Source organism: Mustela putorius, unplaced genomic scaffold (genome assembly GCF_011764305.1).
Source record: "Mustela putorius furo isolate JIRA1106 unplaced genomic scaffold, ASM1176430v1.1 tig00000129_pilon_pilon_pilon, whole genome shotgun sequence".
NCBI lineage: Eukaryota > Metazoa > Chordata > Mammalia > Carnivora > Mustelidae > Mustela > Mustela putorius.
This window is the reverse complement of record NW_025421290.1, coordinates 49243159-49260042: the sequence shown is the minus strand read 5'-3', so window position 1 is coordinate 49260042 and position 16884 is coordinate 49243159. Positions and strand designations below refer to the sequence as shown.

The 16884-nt window shown below is 43.2% G+C and overlaps 1 long non-coding RNA gene, 5 other non-coding genes and 2 pseudogenes across 7 annotated transcripts; all 8 read right to left on the bottom strand.

Annotated features, from left to right (window-relative positions):
• Positions 1–1591: 1591 nt before the first annotated feature.
• LOC101683067 lies at positions 1592–16241 on the bottom strand. Of its 2 annotated transcripts, none has more exons than XR_006604859.1 (8): positions 16138–16241; positions 15363–15450; positions 10095–11138; positions 9131–9222; positions 8143–8227; positions 6932–6982; positions 6177–6260; positions 1592–4634 (listed from the first exon to the last, which is right to left on the bottom strand). It is a non-coding gene; the product is annotated as an uncharacterized LOC101683067 (long non-coding RNA). The 2 variants fall into 2 exon arrangements; XR_006604857.1 differs by lacking the exon at positions 1592–4634 and adding an exon at positions 5132–5884.
• LOC123390540 lies at positions 8705–8780 on the bottom strand. The gene has a single exon (XR_006605092.1). It is a non-coding gene; the product is annotated as a small nucleolar RNA SNORD113/SNORD114 family (small nucleolar RNA).
• Positions 9689–9763, bottom strand: LOC123390538. Its single transcript, XR_006605090.1, has one exon. It is a non-coding gene; the product is annotated as a small nucleolar RNA SNORD113/SNORD114 family (small nucleolar RNA).
• Positions 10677–10748, bottom strand: LOC123390547. Its single transcript, XR_006605099.1, has one exon. It is a non-coding gene; the product is annotated as a small nucleolar RNA SNORD113/SNORD114 family (small nucleolar RNA).
• Positions 12794–12873, bottom strand: LOC123390576 (annotated as a pseudogene).
• Positions 14113–14186, bottom strand: LOC123390572. The gene has a single exon (XR_006605120.1). It is a non-coding gene; the product is annotated as a small nucleolar RNA SNORD113/SNORD114 family (small nucleolar RNA).
• LOC123390574 lies at positions 15004–15078 on the bottom strand. The gene has a single exon (XR_006605122.1). It is a non-coding gene; the product is annotated as a small nucleolar RNA SNORD113/SNORD114 family (small nucleolar RNA).
• LOC123390561 lies at positions 15773–15841 on the bottom strand (annotated as a pseudogene).
• Positions 16242–16884: the final 643 nt, after the last annotated feature.

Sequence of the window (16884 nt, the reverse complement as noted above, 5' to 3'; positions counted from 1 at the left end):
TGCTTTGGGCAGCCGTTGGCTCCAGCTGCGGTCTCACGTGAAGGGAAAAGGGAATTGTCACTCTCGTGAAGGTCCCCAGCGGCCACGGAGGCTGAGCGAGCACAGAGGCCAGCAGAAGGGGTGCTGGCAGACGGGGGACATAGAGCACCCTCAGGCTCAGGGGGCCCAACAGGGGGTGGGGGGCACCCACTGGGAGGCCCAGCTCAGGTGTGAGTCCCATGGGGCACGGCACATGGCCAGATTTCTGCAGGATAAACCATGGAAACTTACCTCTCTCTCACAGCTCAGGAGCAAGGAACCTGGACAGCGCTGGTGACTTCAAAGACACAGACTGCTCTTTCCTGGTGGAAAAAGAAAAAACATCAGAAGAGAATGAGGGGTCGTGAATCGCCCTGTCCTAGAGGCCAGTCCCGGGCCTGGGGTCCCACAGCTCAGTAGGGACAGTGGGACAGACAGTCACAAGGGCTCAAACCCCGAGAGCCATCCTCCGGGCCTATCTACGTGTCTCTCCATCCCGCCGCCCGTGACCCTGGGGCACCAGCCTCAGCCACTGCCCTGGGAGGCAGGAGCGCCCCGGGAGGAGCCCTAGTGAGGAGTCACAGCTGCCCCGTCCAGGCCTCTCCACAGTGAGGAGCGGAGGTCACCTGTCTCCTAAGGAACGGGGACACTCTGGGCATGATACAAAGTTCTTACTCTTTCTCCTCGGGCTCTGGTCTTCAGCCCCACCTGGGTCCACCCCCCAGGGGAAGGGGGAGCCCTAAGCAGGGCCCGCCCCTGAGCATCTCGTCCCGGCTAGAGCCACATACTTGTCCCATCCACTTCAGGACCAGCTCAGACTCTGCTCCCGCCCCGGAGGGATTTGAGCCGTCCGCCAGAAACCTGGAGGAAGGGCTGATGGGGCTGAGCGAGCTCACTCCAGTTTCATCCCAGAAGGAGGATGGAACCGCGGAATTCTGTCTTGCAGACCACCAGCCTACTTGGTGACAGCTAAAGGCTTGTTTTCAATCTTCGCTTCCCTTCCTCGCGAGGAGGACCCAGCAACCCCCACAAACCAGACTCGGCTCTGGCCAGTGGCCATGGGGTTTCAAATGTTGAAATGAGCCCTTTTGCAAAATGTTTGGTTCCGAGCCCTGGTCCCACTGCCCACATCCTGTCCAAACTTCCTGGGGGAGTGAGATTTATTTAAGAAGGAATAAAATCTCCACGTTCACGTCCTTGAGTGAAAACACGCTCCATCCCAGGCAATTTCAAGGATTAAGGTTACATATCTCTTAATGAGACGCAGGCAGAAGGCAAAAAGTAGAGTTGGCTGGAGACGGGGATGGGCCCCGGTAATGCAGAGGTGCTATTCCCCAGCACCAAGGACCCCGGTTCTCTGCCAGGACAATATCTGCCTCCAGAATGACCTCCCAATCGTTTTGTGGGTGTCCGTTCATTGTCTCGTTCAACCAGATTCTGCGAAATGAACCCACTAGGTTCTGTCCCAGACAGAGGGGGATCCGAAACACCCAAGACCCAGCACCCACCACCAGGCTGGGAAGGCAGACACCTGCACCAAGTATAAGAGAGGTTTCCGAATGGAGGTCAAGTTCATGGCTGTGCAACAGTGTCATAGGTGGGGTGAGCCAATACTCTAGGGGGAAGCAGGTCAAGCCACCCAGACATTGTGCCCTAGGAGGATAGTCAGAGCGGGAGCACGTGCAAAGGCATGTGATCACAGATGCACAGAATCAGGGGGGGTCTGCAGGGTGATACATGGGGCCAGAAGTGTGTGCTGGGAGCCAGGACAAGAAGCCAAGTCACAAAGAACCTGAGCGGGAAGTGGAGGAGCTTGGGCTCCCCCGTGGGGCTTCTGGGACTCCCAAGAGGGCTCTAGGGAGCATGGGACTCTTTCTCATGCATTCTAGAAAAACCTAGAGAGACTGCACAGCTTAGAAAGCTGAGCAACCGGGAGAAGCAGAGGCAAGAATCTACTGGAAGTTGCTGCCCACTGTGAGATCCAGACAGCTCAGCAGACCAGCAATCCTGGGGAACGTGAGAACCCAAGTCCCGTCTCCAATGTCCACACACATGCCAGCAACACCTTCGATTCTAGCTGAAAGCCACCAGGGTTCATCCCACTGCCCCCTCAGCATTCAGGGGTCCCAGAGTGCTCACTGCCCCGAAGAATCAAAGTTAGGGTCCCAAATGTCCACAATTAAGAACAGGGGGAGGGGGTGCGGGCGCGACTACCTGATTCACTCTGAGGTGGAAAGGCCAGTGATCTGAGCGGAGATCCAATCATCAGGAAGGAGGAAGCCATATTCCAAACCAAATGACCAAGTTCCATCACCAAGACCAAAGGATGCAAAACCAGGAGTGAGAGATGGAATCCAGGGTCAGGAGCCGGCAAGACAAGAGAGGAAGAGGGGTGATCGGTGTCAGCTGTAAAGCAGGTATGAAACTACAGCCTATATTGCAGGAGGGAGCTTCTGGGGGGCGGGGGAGTGGAGGGCGGGTCTTGGGCAAATACCCCCCAGAGAGCAAAGGCGTTGCAGCTCACTTTTCTCCCCATCCATCCCAGGCAAGATGGCCTGGTCTGCTGCCTTAATCACGCCTGGTCTGGGCTGGTGGCTCCCATCCCAACTGGTGTTCTTCCAGAACTTCGTTGCCCTCGTCACTCTCCTGGGACAGGGGAATCTGGGTATTAGTTGGGTCTCATCTGGGAGCTTCCCAATAAGTACAGTTGAAACCATCGCTTACAGCTGGCGTTAGGTGAGTTCTGGGGCTTCTATTCCCACCCAGGTGCCCAAGTGTGGGCCTTCTAGTAATCTCCTGCTAGATAAGGTTAATTATGACCATGGTTACCCTCATCGAGCAGGCAGTGCTGAGACTAGTCTAGAGGCCCTTCACGTCTAACCCAAAGTCCTACAACGACAACCAGAGGAACTCGGGTTGCTTGCACAGGCAAGGAGCTGGGCCCACTTGCTGGAGGCATAAAAACAAGACCAGGTTATTTTCGACCTCTAGTCTTGGCAGAGGCAAGGGCAGCTTTCGGGAAGACCCAGGACTTCCATTCCCCCATGGCAAGCCAATGTTGCCCCAGGATGGGCCAGGGTCCAGGCCAGTCAGAACTGCCAGTATCCTGTCTCACTGCCTGGCAGTGAACACTAGAAGCTGGACCCAGGGGAGAATCCAGACTTGCGTGGGAGGGTAAGCCGAAGACCATGAGACACTGAGCGCGCTTCCCCGCAGGACCGTTCCCAGATCATGCTGAGACAGGCCATCCTGGTTCCACAAAAGCGTATGTATTTTTAGTTCTTCATTAGTTCATTCAGCAATAATTCACTGGGCGCCTCCCAGGCTCCAGAGAAGACTGCACCCCGGTTCCTGGCGCTTGGGGCACATCCATTCAGTGATGGCACGGACGCCAGTGCCCGTGATGCAGGCGCATGGGTGTGCGGCTGGAGCCCTTTGCAACGTGCTGGCATCCCCAGCGGGTCGACAGGCTCCCCCTGGAGCAGCAGGGGACGGGATCCCAGCGTGAGCTCACTCCCGCACTGCCTCCACACGTGGACCACTGACTCACTCACTCCTTTCTCGACTCCCCCGTTCACGCACTCGTTCAATGAAGTAGTTCTCGGAGGACATCCGCATCCGCTCCCCCCCACCCACTGGCTCGCTCGCTAATCCGTGATCTCACACCCTCGCTCGCACGTCCGCTCCACGCCTGTGTCCACTTGCGAATGCGTCGGCCCGTTAATCGGCCCCATTCGTGGACTTATTTATTCACTCATTAGTTAAATCACTCAACTTTTTCCTTCTCTCGCTGATTTATTAATTTCTTGGCCCACTCGCGCTTTGGCTTATTAACTCATTGGGTTACTCCACTCACGCATTGATGCACAAATGGACTCAGAGGCTCATTCATTCCCTCACTGCTGGTTGATGTTGATGTTCCGATCTCTAGGAATCCAGGGGCTCGTTCAGGGAGTCGGGGATGCCTCCTCGCATCCACTGGCGCACTCACCCTCACTCACTGACTCCCTGGGCTGCTGGTCTTTCGCTCACTCACTTATGGACTCATTCACTCTCCTTTTGACATTTCTACTTACACATGGTCTCACCCAGGCGTTAATTAACTCATCATGCGTTGATTCCCATGTCCATTTAGTTCCTCAACTCACTGTGAACTTGCTAACACATCTGCATACTCCGCATCTCACCAACATTGTCCCTCTTGTTTTCACCAAGACTCAGTCATTCACTAACCTGCTGCGTCATTCATTCTGTTTCACTCATCACGGTTCCCGTTTCTCCCTCGACAAAGTCTAGAATCTTCTCAATCAGAGAGAGCAGTCTAAATCTATTTTTTGAACGGAGATCTGTTTGTTTTGGGTTTGTTTTTTTCAGTTCTGCAAAATGAATGAAGCACGACCTCATCGGGACAAATGTTTTTCACTGGTCCATGTGTGGTCTTCTTCCATTTCATTTTATGATTGGACAAAGCCATTTATTCTTTTTAAATAATACAGTCGTTACCCATGAACAAAAGGATGAAACCAAAAATAAAAACTTACTCTATACTTACCCCAATCTATACTGTCCTTGGCCACGCTGGTCCCAGTCAGGATCTTCATCATTTAATATAATGACTGAAACAGCCAATGGGTGGCCATTCAGGGGGACAAGGCACATGTAAAAAGGAATAAAATATACTTCTCGCTCTAGTTCTTACTTGGCACACACTCATTTAGTTACCCATTTGTTCAATTTTAATTTTTTCTTTCTTCATAAAAAACATCTAAAATCCGCTGCAAACTAAGAGCTGAACACTGACCATCAGACGCCTCTCTCTCACTGCTCCTTACGCCAAGTGGCAACAACCTTAATCTGTGTATTTTTTTTCTTAATGGGCCAAAGTATATCAGAACTGAATTAGTAATATTCCTGCTTTACACCATATCTTTTAAGTTGGCCTTTTCTTTAAGATTTTATTTAGTAGAGAGAGAGAGCGCACGAGCACACAGCAGGTTCCCCACTAAGCAGGGAGCCCGATGTGGGGCCCCATCCCAGGACCCTGGGATCTTGGCCTGAGTCAAAGGCAAACGTTTAACCAATTGTGCCACCCAGGCGCCCCTAAATTGGTCTATTTCTATTTCTATTTGAATATATCCATTGACCCTTTCCTTTATTCACTAATAATATAAAATCAATACTCATGAACACTTCTCAACTAGGTTCTTGAACTTTCCTATCATTGTCCCAAAGTCATACAGTAGATCTCTTTGTGCAGTGGACCTCAGTGGTTCAAAAAATGACTGATCATAATTTTCATTCAGATGCATTCCACTCACATCATTGGTCCAGGCATGTCCTGTCTGCATTTAACTTTTAGATGTTACATTGAACCATTTTTCAGTGTTACGGTGAATGACCATGAGCCCACCACCCTATTCAACTACTAGAATACTGAGCCCTGAAATGAGTGACAGCCTAGATCTTTACGAAGAGGGGAATGTTTGATCAGTGGGTTAAATAAATGAATAATCAATGCGACAAACATAAAATGAGACTTGAAGTTTTGAAATGAATGAAAAAAACTAAGTTTTTTACTTGTCTTTCTTTTGCACCACATTGGATTAATGATGAACTGTGGCTTGTAACGTATTTCCATCATTGGGTCTATGCATGACATTTTAAACATTAATTACATTTATGTTTTATTTCACTTTTTGTTTACATTTTCCGTATTCTTTTTTTAATTTGGGTATAGCCAACACATAACGTCATATTTAGTTTCAAGCGCACAGCACAGTAATGCCCCAGCTCCTAGAGGATATGATGCTAAGGAAAGTAAGTCAGAGAAAGGCAAATAGCGTATGATTTCACTTCTATGTGGAACCTACAAAACAAACCGAAAGAATAAACAAAAATCAGAGTCAGACCTATCCACAGAGAGAAGAAACATGGTCCCCTGAAGGACGGGGGTAGGGTGAGCAAAATGGGTGAAGAGTGGGAGACACAGACCCCCAATTATGGAATGAACAAGTCATGAGAATAAAAGGCAGATCATCGGGAATATGGTCAGGGGTATGTAATAGTGTCGCATGGTGACAGATGGGAGCTTTTTCTTTTTTTAACTGATACAATGAAAGCCTACAAACTAACCACCAAACCAAGAACTCGATACTTACGTAGCACAATAAGCTCCTTCCCACAGGATAAGGCAAAGGTTGTCATGACTGGAGAACAATGTAATTAGCTATGGGGTATCCAGCCTGCAGAATGTAAAGAGGATGTTGACAAACCAGATTTGGGGTTTAATTACTGAACTTGAAGGAACTGTGACAGAAATTTCTCAAAAACAGTGATATACGCCACATTCTTCTACCTGGCTCATGAATGGGCCTCCATTTTATTAATTAATGTATTAGCTTATCCATTTTAATAATATAATGAGCACCATTAAATAAACCACCCACCATAAGAATGAGGAGAGCTGCAGACAACGGACTCTGGGCCCCATACCCGCAGAGCTAAAGGGTTAGAATTTCTTTTATAAAAGGGTGTGTGCTGTGCTAAATCGGATTTCTCATGAAACTTGGTTTGTTTTTGTTTTTGTTTTTTTCAAGATTTTATTGATTTGACAGAGATCACAAGTAGGCAGAGAGGCAGGCAGAGAGAGAGGGGGAAGCAGGCTCCCTGATAAGCAGAGAGCCCGATGTGGGGCTCGATCCCAGGATTCTGGGATCATGACCTGAGCCGAAGGCAGCGGCTTTAACCCACTGAGCCACCCAGGCGCCCCATGAACCTTGATTTGTGACACAGTCTCATCAGTGGCTCTTATGTGGCCTTCATGATTCCATTCCACGCTTTTTAATCACACAGACAACCCTAATACCCTCAACAAACAGCCCCAACAAAGACAAGAATTGAGACTGGTACTCACAATGAGCCATAAAGGTCTTGATGACAGAAATCAGCTCAAGTGTGTCCCCTTCTGTGGAGTAGAAAAGTAGATGAGGAGGAAGAAAGGGAAAATGAATACGAATTCTCTTGTTAAATTTTTTGATTTTTAAAGGTTTTGTTTACATTCCAATTGGTTAGGGGCACCTGGGTGGCTCAGTAAGTACGTAAGTAAGTACTTACTCAGTAAGTCAGTCTTTGGATCAGGCTGTGATCCCGGGGTCATGGGATCAAGCCCCACATCAGGCTCCCTGCTGCCTCTTCCTGCTGCTCCCCCTGCTTGTGCTCTCTCTCCCAAATAAATAAATAAATTCCCATTGGTTAACATATGGTGTAATACTAGTTTCAAGTGTACAATACAGTGACTTTACCCTTCCATACAGATGTCCAGACATAAACCATTCATCATTCATCACCAGTCACAGTCAGTGGTCCAAGCTTGTGAATTCTTTTCATTTATATTTTACCTATTGATTCATTCACTCATTTACTACTTACTCATGAAGAAGTATAAATTTGGAAAAACCCAGAATAAGAGGCTTGACATCCCTAATTTCCATCTATAAGATCATTTCCCACAGATAGCATGTCTGTTTCTTATTTTTTTTTAAGATTTTTATTTATTTATTTGACAGACAGAGAGATCACAGGTAGGCAGAGAGGCAGGCAGAGAGAGAGGAGGAAGCAGGCTCCCCGCCTAGCAGAGAGCCCGATGCGGGGCTCGATCCCAGGACCCTGGGATCATGACCTGAGCCGAAGGCAGAGGCTTTAAGCCACTGAGCCACCCAGGCGCCCCTCATGTCTGTTTCTTAAACTGGCCTCAGTGTTTCATGTACGGACAACTCAACATAATGTTCCGTATCAGTCTCATGTTTATTCCTTGATCGTGTTTGGCTTTCTTTGATTATATGTCCTACTTTTCTTTAACTGAAGATGTATTCATTTATTTTAGAGAGAGCATGAGCAGGGGGAGAGGCAGAGGGAGGGAGAGATTCTCAAGCAGACTCCCAGGTGAGCAGAGAGCCCAGTTCCAAGGTTCAATCCCATGACCCAGAAACCATGACCCGAGCCAAAACCAAGAGCTGGACTCTTACCCAGCTGAGCCAACCAGGTCCCTTATTTCCTACTTCTTACTAATGCATTCACCACCCTTAAACTGCCCAAAACAAGACAAGAACCCCAACTATTACTCACACACACTGGTGGTCTCCATGCTCCTAAGACAACCTCTGAATTCAAGGCCAGGCGGAATGCCAGAACTGGTGTGGCAGTCCCCATTCTGAGGAGTGTAAGAGCAACAAGAAAACAATTTGAGGTCTTCTATCCATTGATGCTTTGCATTCCACCTCTCATTTACTCAGCCATTTAATATTTATTAACTTATCGTGGTGTTTGCTTTCCTAGAGCAAATACTGAACTTCCCGTTCATTGATTCAGAGCAAAACATTGATTATTACTTATCAATGGCTATGTAATCCAAGGTCACGCCCTTGGTCCACTTTTTATCCATTCCAGATTATAGTCATAATATTGTTTTCTTCACCCCATCTTTTCATAATCTGGAATGTGCCTCACTCTGTTCATCTTTAATCCTTTAGATACTTTAGTGATCCTTCCACTGATTCTTTTCTAGTAATATAATCATAATCTATGAGCCATAAAATTAGAAGCAAAAGACTCTCACGTATCTCTGACATCTATCTATAGGATTTTTTTCCCAACAGAGGATTAGGCTCGATTTCTACTGACTTTAGTGTTGGACCTCAGAGTTCCAGACATGTAGTAGTCATCGTTCATGACTCATACCGCCACCAGTGGTCATCATTGATCCAGACTTGGCCCTCATCTTAATCTGTGTCTACATGAATTTTATTAATTCATCAATCATACTGAAAGAACTACCTGAAGTCCTAAAACACCAGAGTAAGATCCTTAAATATCTCTAACATCTGTCTATAGAATTATTACTCATGGCACGACCCTCTCTCATGACTTTACTTCGGTGTTGCGAGGAAGGATCACTCAAAACAATGCTTCCGTCAGCCCCATCCCTAAACCAGGGCCATGGTTCACCTTCAAAAATTATATTTCATACTTTTAAAATAATACAGTGAATGCCTTTAAAAAAAAAAAAAAACAGGCAAACACGGAAACCAAGACAACAACCTTGACTATTACTCACATGGGTCTGCATGTTCCCAGTGCGGAGGTGTAACCATGGCACTCACAGCCCTGAAGGATGCTTACGTCAGCTCAAGGGCACCCTTTCCACGGCTTACAGAACACAGGAAGAGATAAAGAAAGGTTAAGACATTATCTGCATTGGCCCTTGAGTTCCATCTTTTATTGAGTCAGTCATGGACGTACTTATTTGAGAGAACGTTTTATCTTCTCTTCAGTAAACGGTATAGGTCTTGTCACCCGCACAGAACAGGGGCACTGACTATTGGTAACACTGTCTGTATCATCCTTAGTCAAGGAGTATTTGCTTCCTAGTGAATATCAGATTTTTCAGTAAATATCAACAGCTTATCTTGCCTTCTCATATATTTTTATAACTGGACAAGGCTTAACCTTATTCATCTTTACCAACACATTCTCAATGTTCTTTCACTGATCCAGTTGTAACAAGTTTAAAAAACACATGAACATATAGACCAAAGTGAAATCCTTGTATACTTCTGACATCTGTTTTCTAGAATCTTTTCAAAAAGAGAGAATGGACTAGATTTCTGTTGGGTTGGACCTCAGAGTTCCAGACACGTAGCATTCATCGTTTAAGACTCATACGCCACCAGCCGTCATCATTGATCCAAGTTTAGTCCACTTTCTCTTCCTTCCGAAATTTCTATGATACTTACTGATGAATCTGCTAGCTCACTAACTACACTTGTAAACCCTATGACTCACAAAACTAAGAGCCCTGATATCTCTAATCTGTATATAGAATCACTGTCGTATCAATGTATCTCTTTCATCAACATCTTCAGGTTTTCATAGATGCACCCACTGATATCATGCTTCCGATCTACCCTGTATTTGCCACTAGGCTACGGTTGGCCTTATTTGATTTTATTTTGAAACTCGTTATTTTATTTTGAATACTCTTAACCCAGAACAATACAAGAACATTAATTATTACTCACATTGGTCTCCATGCCCCTAACAAACAGATGGAACCAGGAGCTCAACACCATGAAAGATGCTTACATCAGCTCACGCGCGCCCATTCTGCGGAGTACAGAGCACAAGAGATGATAAAAAAAAATTACGCCATCTCATCTCTCCATTGATCCTTGCCTTTCCTCTTTAATTTAGACAGCCGTGGGTGCAATCGTTAATTTCGAGTGTATTTATTTCATTTTCTCTTAAGAAAATAATTCTGAACTTGCCACGGACCCAAAACATAAAACTGTCCATAATGTATACTGTCTATATTCTCCCTAACCTAAGAGGCTAACAGTCATATGCTGTTGGACTTCAGTGTTTTCAATATATATCCACAGCATTTCTTGCCTGGTCACATAATTTTATAACTGGACGATGCTTCCCTCCACTTGTCATTCACTCTTTCTTTTTCTCTTTCTTTCCTCAATTCACTTATCCAATAATAATAATGGAATAAAAAACCATGAGCACACAAAAAGACCAAAAAAATCTTTGTGTATCCCTGACCTCTGTATGGAAAATCGCTTTAAGCAAAGGGAACAGACTCGAATTCTCTCCTGCTGGACCTCAGAGTTCCAGACACGTATTCATCGTACACGACTCATACGCCACCAGCGGTCATCATCGATCCAGTATCGTCTCTCCTTTTCTTCATTCATTTCTCTTTGTTTCTTGACCATGAATGCACGAACAATAATGTGTAATCACCATGATTTACAAAACCCCAAGAAGAGTTTTTATGTCCCTAATCTGTATGGCAAATTATTCTCACATCAATCTCTTCCCTTAACCTTGGCTTTACATATGTGTAATAATAAAATGCACCATCTCGATCATACATTTATTGTAACCGTACAATCGGCCATCTTTTTAATAACACACTGAATACTCTTTAAACACCTCCCAAACCAAGACAAATACTTTGCCTGCTACTCACGCTGGTCTCCATGCTGCCAGCACACGTATGCGACCACAGAGCCTGTGACCACCGAAGGTGCTGAATCAGCTCAGATGGGTCCGCTCTGAAGAGTACAGAGAACAGGTGATTACTTTAAAAAAAAAAAAAAGAAACAGATCTTACCTTCATTGGTCCTTGATTTCTGCATTTCAGTTACTCATTGATTTATTAATTTTCCATAATTTTTTTTCTCTTAACAAAAGGAACAACCTAAAACTTGGATCTGATCCAGAACAATAAAACTGACTCTTCCTAAACAGTATCTACGTGACCTTCAACCACAGAGATAACATTCTTAATCCCTTTATTTCTTAATGAGCATCATTTTTTTCAATTTTAGCAAAATTTTTTGCCTGATCACCCCATAGGTTTATAACTGAAAAACACGTGACCTTCTCATCTCTATTTGTTTGATGGTTCTAACTTTGATTCATTAGTAATAGTGACACTAAATCTATGAGTCTAAAATGAGGACATGGTATCTGTCTGTTCCTAACACGTGTCTAACAGAGCACGTCCAACAGGAAATAGACGAGGTATCGTGTTGAACCTCACACGTATCAGTCATGCACAACTCCTACACCGCCAATCACAACAACTGGTCCATGCTAGACCCACACTTTCTTCATGTGTTTTACATTTGTGCTCAATTAAATCATTAATTCATAGATATAAGTAAAAGATACATTTATTCAAGAAAAGATGAGCACAAGATCCTTGAATATCCTTAATGCTGTTCTATACAATCCTTTCCCATATACTAGGTTTTTTGCTTTTTTTTTTTTGTTTAATTAACAAATGATTCTATTATATCTATTTTTGTGCCATGGATAACTTTTTTATTCTGTTTAATACTTTTTTAAAAAAAGATTTTAATTATTTGACAGACAGAGATCACAAGTAGGCAGAGGCAGGCGGGGGGAGAGGGTGGGAGTGGGGGGAGCAGGCTCCCCGCTGAGCAGGGAGCTGGATGTGGGACTCCATCCCAGGACCCTGGGATCATGACCTGAGCTGAAGGTAGACGCCTAACCCACTGAGCCACCCGGACGCCCCTCTGTTTAATACTTTTTAACAATGGTGACGTGGTTTGATGTGATCTATTAGATACATGTTAGGAATACTCTTAAACCAATGATTAAAACCAAGCTAACATCTTTGACTATTACTCACTTTGCTCTCTTTTCTGACACAGAGACAATATAATCTTAATTATGGCAAAAGCTAAAATCAGCTCAGTCCATCCATTCTGAAGAGTACCAAGAAGACACAATGATTAAAACAAATGAGACCTTCTCCCCACTGACCCCAGTTTTCATCGTTCATGTACACAGTCACTTAAGTGTTCATTAATGTACAGTAATATTTATTTCCTCTCCGTACAATAAACATCAAACTCTCAGCTGACCCAGCATGCTACTGACGACTCCCTATCAGCCCCCAAGTCACCGTTACTCAAAGCTGTAATGCACTGGGTCCATCTATCATCCACTCCAGTGAATATGAATATTCATTTTCCTGACGATATATTTTAGTAATGAACAATGTTTCCCCCTCTTCATCTTTATTCATTCATACATTTGAGAATTTATTCTTGTGATTGATTCTTTTATAATCATATTTTTAAAATTCATGAACACAAAGACCAAGAAAAAGATGACTGCAGAATGTTAAAATCTATCAACAGTCTTAAAATATGGTGAATGGACTAGCCTTTTCGTGTTGGACCTCAGGGTCCAACATGTGAGGCGTTCTGTTCATTGCCTATGATTCAAACGCCAACAGTTATCACCACTGGACCATGACTGCCCATCTTCTTTCTCATCTACATTTGTTTATTCATGAATTAATAAAGAAATGCAGGTAAATCACAAACACACAAAAAATAAGGTCCCTGAAAAACCCCTAACATCCACCTCTAGAATCATTCACCCAGAGACTAAATCTCTTTCATTTAATTCAACTCAGTGTTTCAGTTATGGCCTAAAAAATGCAATGCTTCATATCAATCTGATATTAAACATCACCGGGGTTGACCTTCTTTGATTATATTCAATACTTTTTAATAATGCAGTGAATAATTTTCTTAAAAAACCACTCGAACTAAGTCAAGAACTGTGACTACTGCCCCACTATTCTCCATGCTCCTAACACAAAGATGCAACCAGATGGTTTGTGACCTTGGGAGAATCCTTAAATCAGGTCAAGAGTGGCCATCTAAGGAGTACAGAGTATCACAGCAGATGATAACAAAATTGAGAAACTGTCTCCACCTACCTCGCTTTTTACCCTGGTTGGTCATTTTGGCAATCATTATTTTGGGTATACTTGATTTCCTTTCCCATAAGAAAAAGACCAGGGGTGCCTCGGTGGCTCAGCCAGTTAAGCGTCTGCCTTCCGCTCAGGTCAGGATCCCCGGGCCCTGGGATTGAGCCCCTATCCGGCTCAGCAGGGAGCCTGGTTCTCCCACTCCCCCTGCTTGTGTTCCCTCTCTCACTGTGTCTGTCAATAAATAATAAAATCTTTTTTTTTTAAAAGCACAAAACAAAGCAAGTGATCTTTTAAAAATTGAGACCGTATCCTCTATAACTTTTGTTTTCTACATTTCACTTACTCAATTACTAAGGTATTTATCAATTTTTCATAATGTATATATATTTCGCTCTTAACAAAAGAAGAACCTCCGATTTGGAATGGATCCTGTAGAGCCAAACTTGACGTTCACATTATCAGTGTCTATATGATCCTAAACTAAAGAGGTAAAATTCTTTTTCCATTTATGCCTTAATGGGTACAGGTGTTTTCAATTTCTATTACTACTATTGTCTGCCTTATCACGTAAGTTCATAGCTGGACAATGCTCTGCCCTCTTCTTTTTGATCTGTTTATTTTTATTTGTTTAATTGTTCTGTCAATGATCCATAAATAGTAACCCAAAATCTAGGAATCTAACAGAAGACTATGATTATTTGTACATTTCTGACCTGTGCTTCTAGGACCACTTCCAGCAGAAGAGATCAACAGACTAACTACATTTTGTACTGGACTTCAGAATTCCAGATACATTTCACTCACTGTCCCTGACTCAAAGCCACCAGTCATCATCCATGGGCCATGTGAAGCCTCCTTCTTTTCCTCATTCATTTCTTACTCTGTATGGAATCATTAATTCACCGATAATCATAAAATATACATGATTCATGAAAAGGCAAGCACAAGATCCCCGAATCCCACCCTTAACATCTATCAACAGAAATCTTTCTCAGTACACCGCATCTTTTTCATTAAGGGACTTCAACATTGCACATTATTAATCAAAGTTTCAGATCTCATTAATCAATGGGCTAGAGATAACCTTTTAAATTAAATCTAATACTTTAAAATAATACAGTGAGTGCCTCACACAAATGACCAAAAAAAAAAAAAAGACAAGAACTTTGACTCTTACTCTACCTTGGTGTCTTTCTGAAAACAGAGATAATGTGACAGCTTTAATGACAGAAGAATACTTTAGTCAGCTGGTTTCTGAAGAGTATCAAGCAGAAAAGATGGTAAAAAGACTGAGACATTCTTTCCACTGATCTACACTTTCCGTACTTAATGTACAAGTCCTATAGGTATTTATTTATAGTAAAATTTATTTCTCTTTCTCTCAACACAATAGTCATCAAACTTGAAACTGACCCAGGCCGGTACTACTACCTACCACCGTCCGTGTCACCCTTATTCAAAGATGTAATGCCCTCAGTCCATTTATCATCCACTCCAGTGAAAATTAATATTCATTTTCCTGACTAGATATTTTAGTAACGAGCAAAGCTTTGCCCTCTTCATCTTTATTCATTCATACCAAGAAAAAACTCACTATATAACCCTGAAATCTGCCTACGGTATGACTTGAAATATGGGCAATAGACTAGATTCCTTCCGTATTGGCCCTCGGAGTCCCACACTCCCGTGATTCACCATCCATGACCCGTGGACCCCCAGTCATCATCACTGGTCCAGGACTGGCTGTCTTTCCACCCATTCTCATCTACATTTCTTTACTGACTAATTCATTAATCAAGAAATAGATACAAATCACACCAGGAAATAAGATCCTTCACCATCCCTAACATTCATCCAAAATATCATATATAAACAGACGAAATCATTCTCATTAACTGCACTTAGTGTTTGTTAATCATTTTAATGCCTCCAATCCATCTGATATTGTAAACTGGTAAACTGGTATGGCTGGCCTTCTTTGACCCACTCAGACCAAACAAGAATGTTGACTATTACTCACACTGATCTCCACGCTCCTAAGAGGCAGACGCAAACATCAAGATCACGGACTGTAGGTGAATCCTGAAGTATGCTCAAGTGTGTCCATTCTGGGAGTAAAGAGCAGAACAGATGATAAAAAATTAAGACGTTTATCCCTTGGTCCACAGATTATGCCACCCATTTATTCAAGAATTTATTGTGGTAATATACTTTTCTGCATATATCAAATGTCGAACTTGAAACCGTCACCAGTAACTGTTCCTTACACGGTTCCACACTGTCCTTTCATCAAGGACAAAATGCATTTCATAGAACGGTCCACTTGTGGTCCGTTCCAAATTACAATACTATTATTTCTTTTTGTCCCTTCCTGACGTACAGTTCCAAGAGCGAATTCAAGCAGATATAACGAACGACATCTCTTTCCTGTTGGACCTCAGAGTTCCAGACACGTGTTCATCACATGTGACTCATAGGCTCAGTGTCATCATCGGTCCAACACTGTCCCTCTCTTTCTTCATTCAGTTCTAGGGGTTGACTGATTGTAGAACTCACTCATTAACAACAATTTTAAATGCTATCATTCATAAAAACTCACGAAGAGTCTTTATGTCTGTCATTTATGTATGGAATTAGTCACACTTCAATATATGTATCATAATGACCTGTTTTTCTTATATGGATTAATCAAAATAATGTTAACTACATTCCATATTTCCACTGACACACAGTCACATTCTTTAATCTCAAAATACAACACTGGAACCAAGTAAATCATCTCAACTGTTACTCACATTAATTTCTGTCCTGTCGGACAGAAGCAGCCACAGAGCTCTTGATCTTGAAAGATGCTAATTCAGCTCAACTGCATCGTTCTAAGGAACAGAGAGCAGAATCGATGGTAAGGGAAAAAAAAAAAAAGAGACCTAATTGCCACTGATCCTTGCTTTCTGAATTGCAGTAATTAGGTATTCATTACTTTTCCTTAATATGGGATTTTTTTTATCTTAGCAAAAGCATAAAACAATCTAAAGACTGACCCAAAAAAATAAAATTCAGTCTTCTTCATCATGGCCCACATGGACCCTCAGCCATCTGATCTGCTGGTTTCTTAATGGGTATAAATGGTTTTAAACTTATTAATGGTATCTCATGCCTCAGCACATACATCATGACTGAACCATGGTTCACCTACTTAATAGATTTATTTGTATTTCTTTAAACACATCCATCATTATTCCATTAACAATAACTAATCTATGGCTATGAAATCAATACAAAAATGTGATTTTTGTATATTCCTGACATGTCTTCATGGAAACAATTTCAGTGGAAGAAACAGAGGGACCATGACCCACCCAGGAACTCCCAGTTTCAGACACATTTTCTTCGTCTTTGACTGCCAAGCTTCCAGTCATCATCACTGGTCATGACTGAGTCTGGTTTTGTTTCTACATTAGCATCAATTAGATTATGAATTCATTAATAACAGTAATAGCACATGCTTCATAAAAAACACTAGAACAGGTTCTTGAATATCC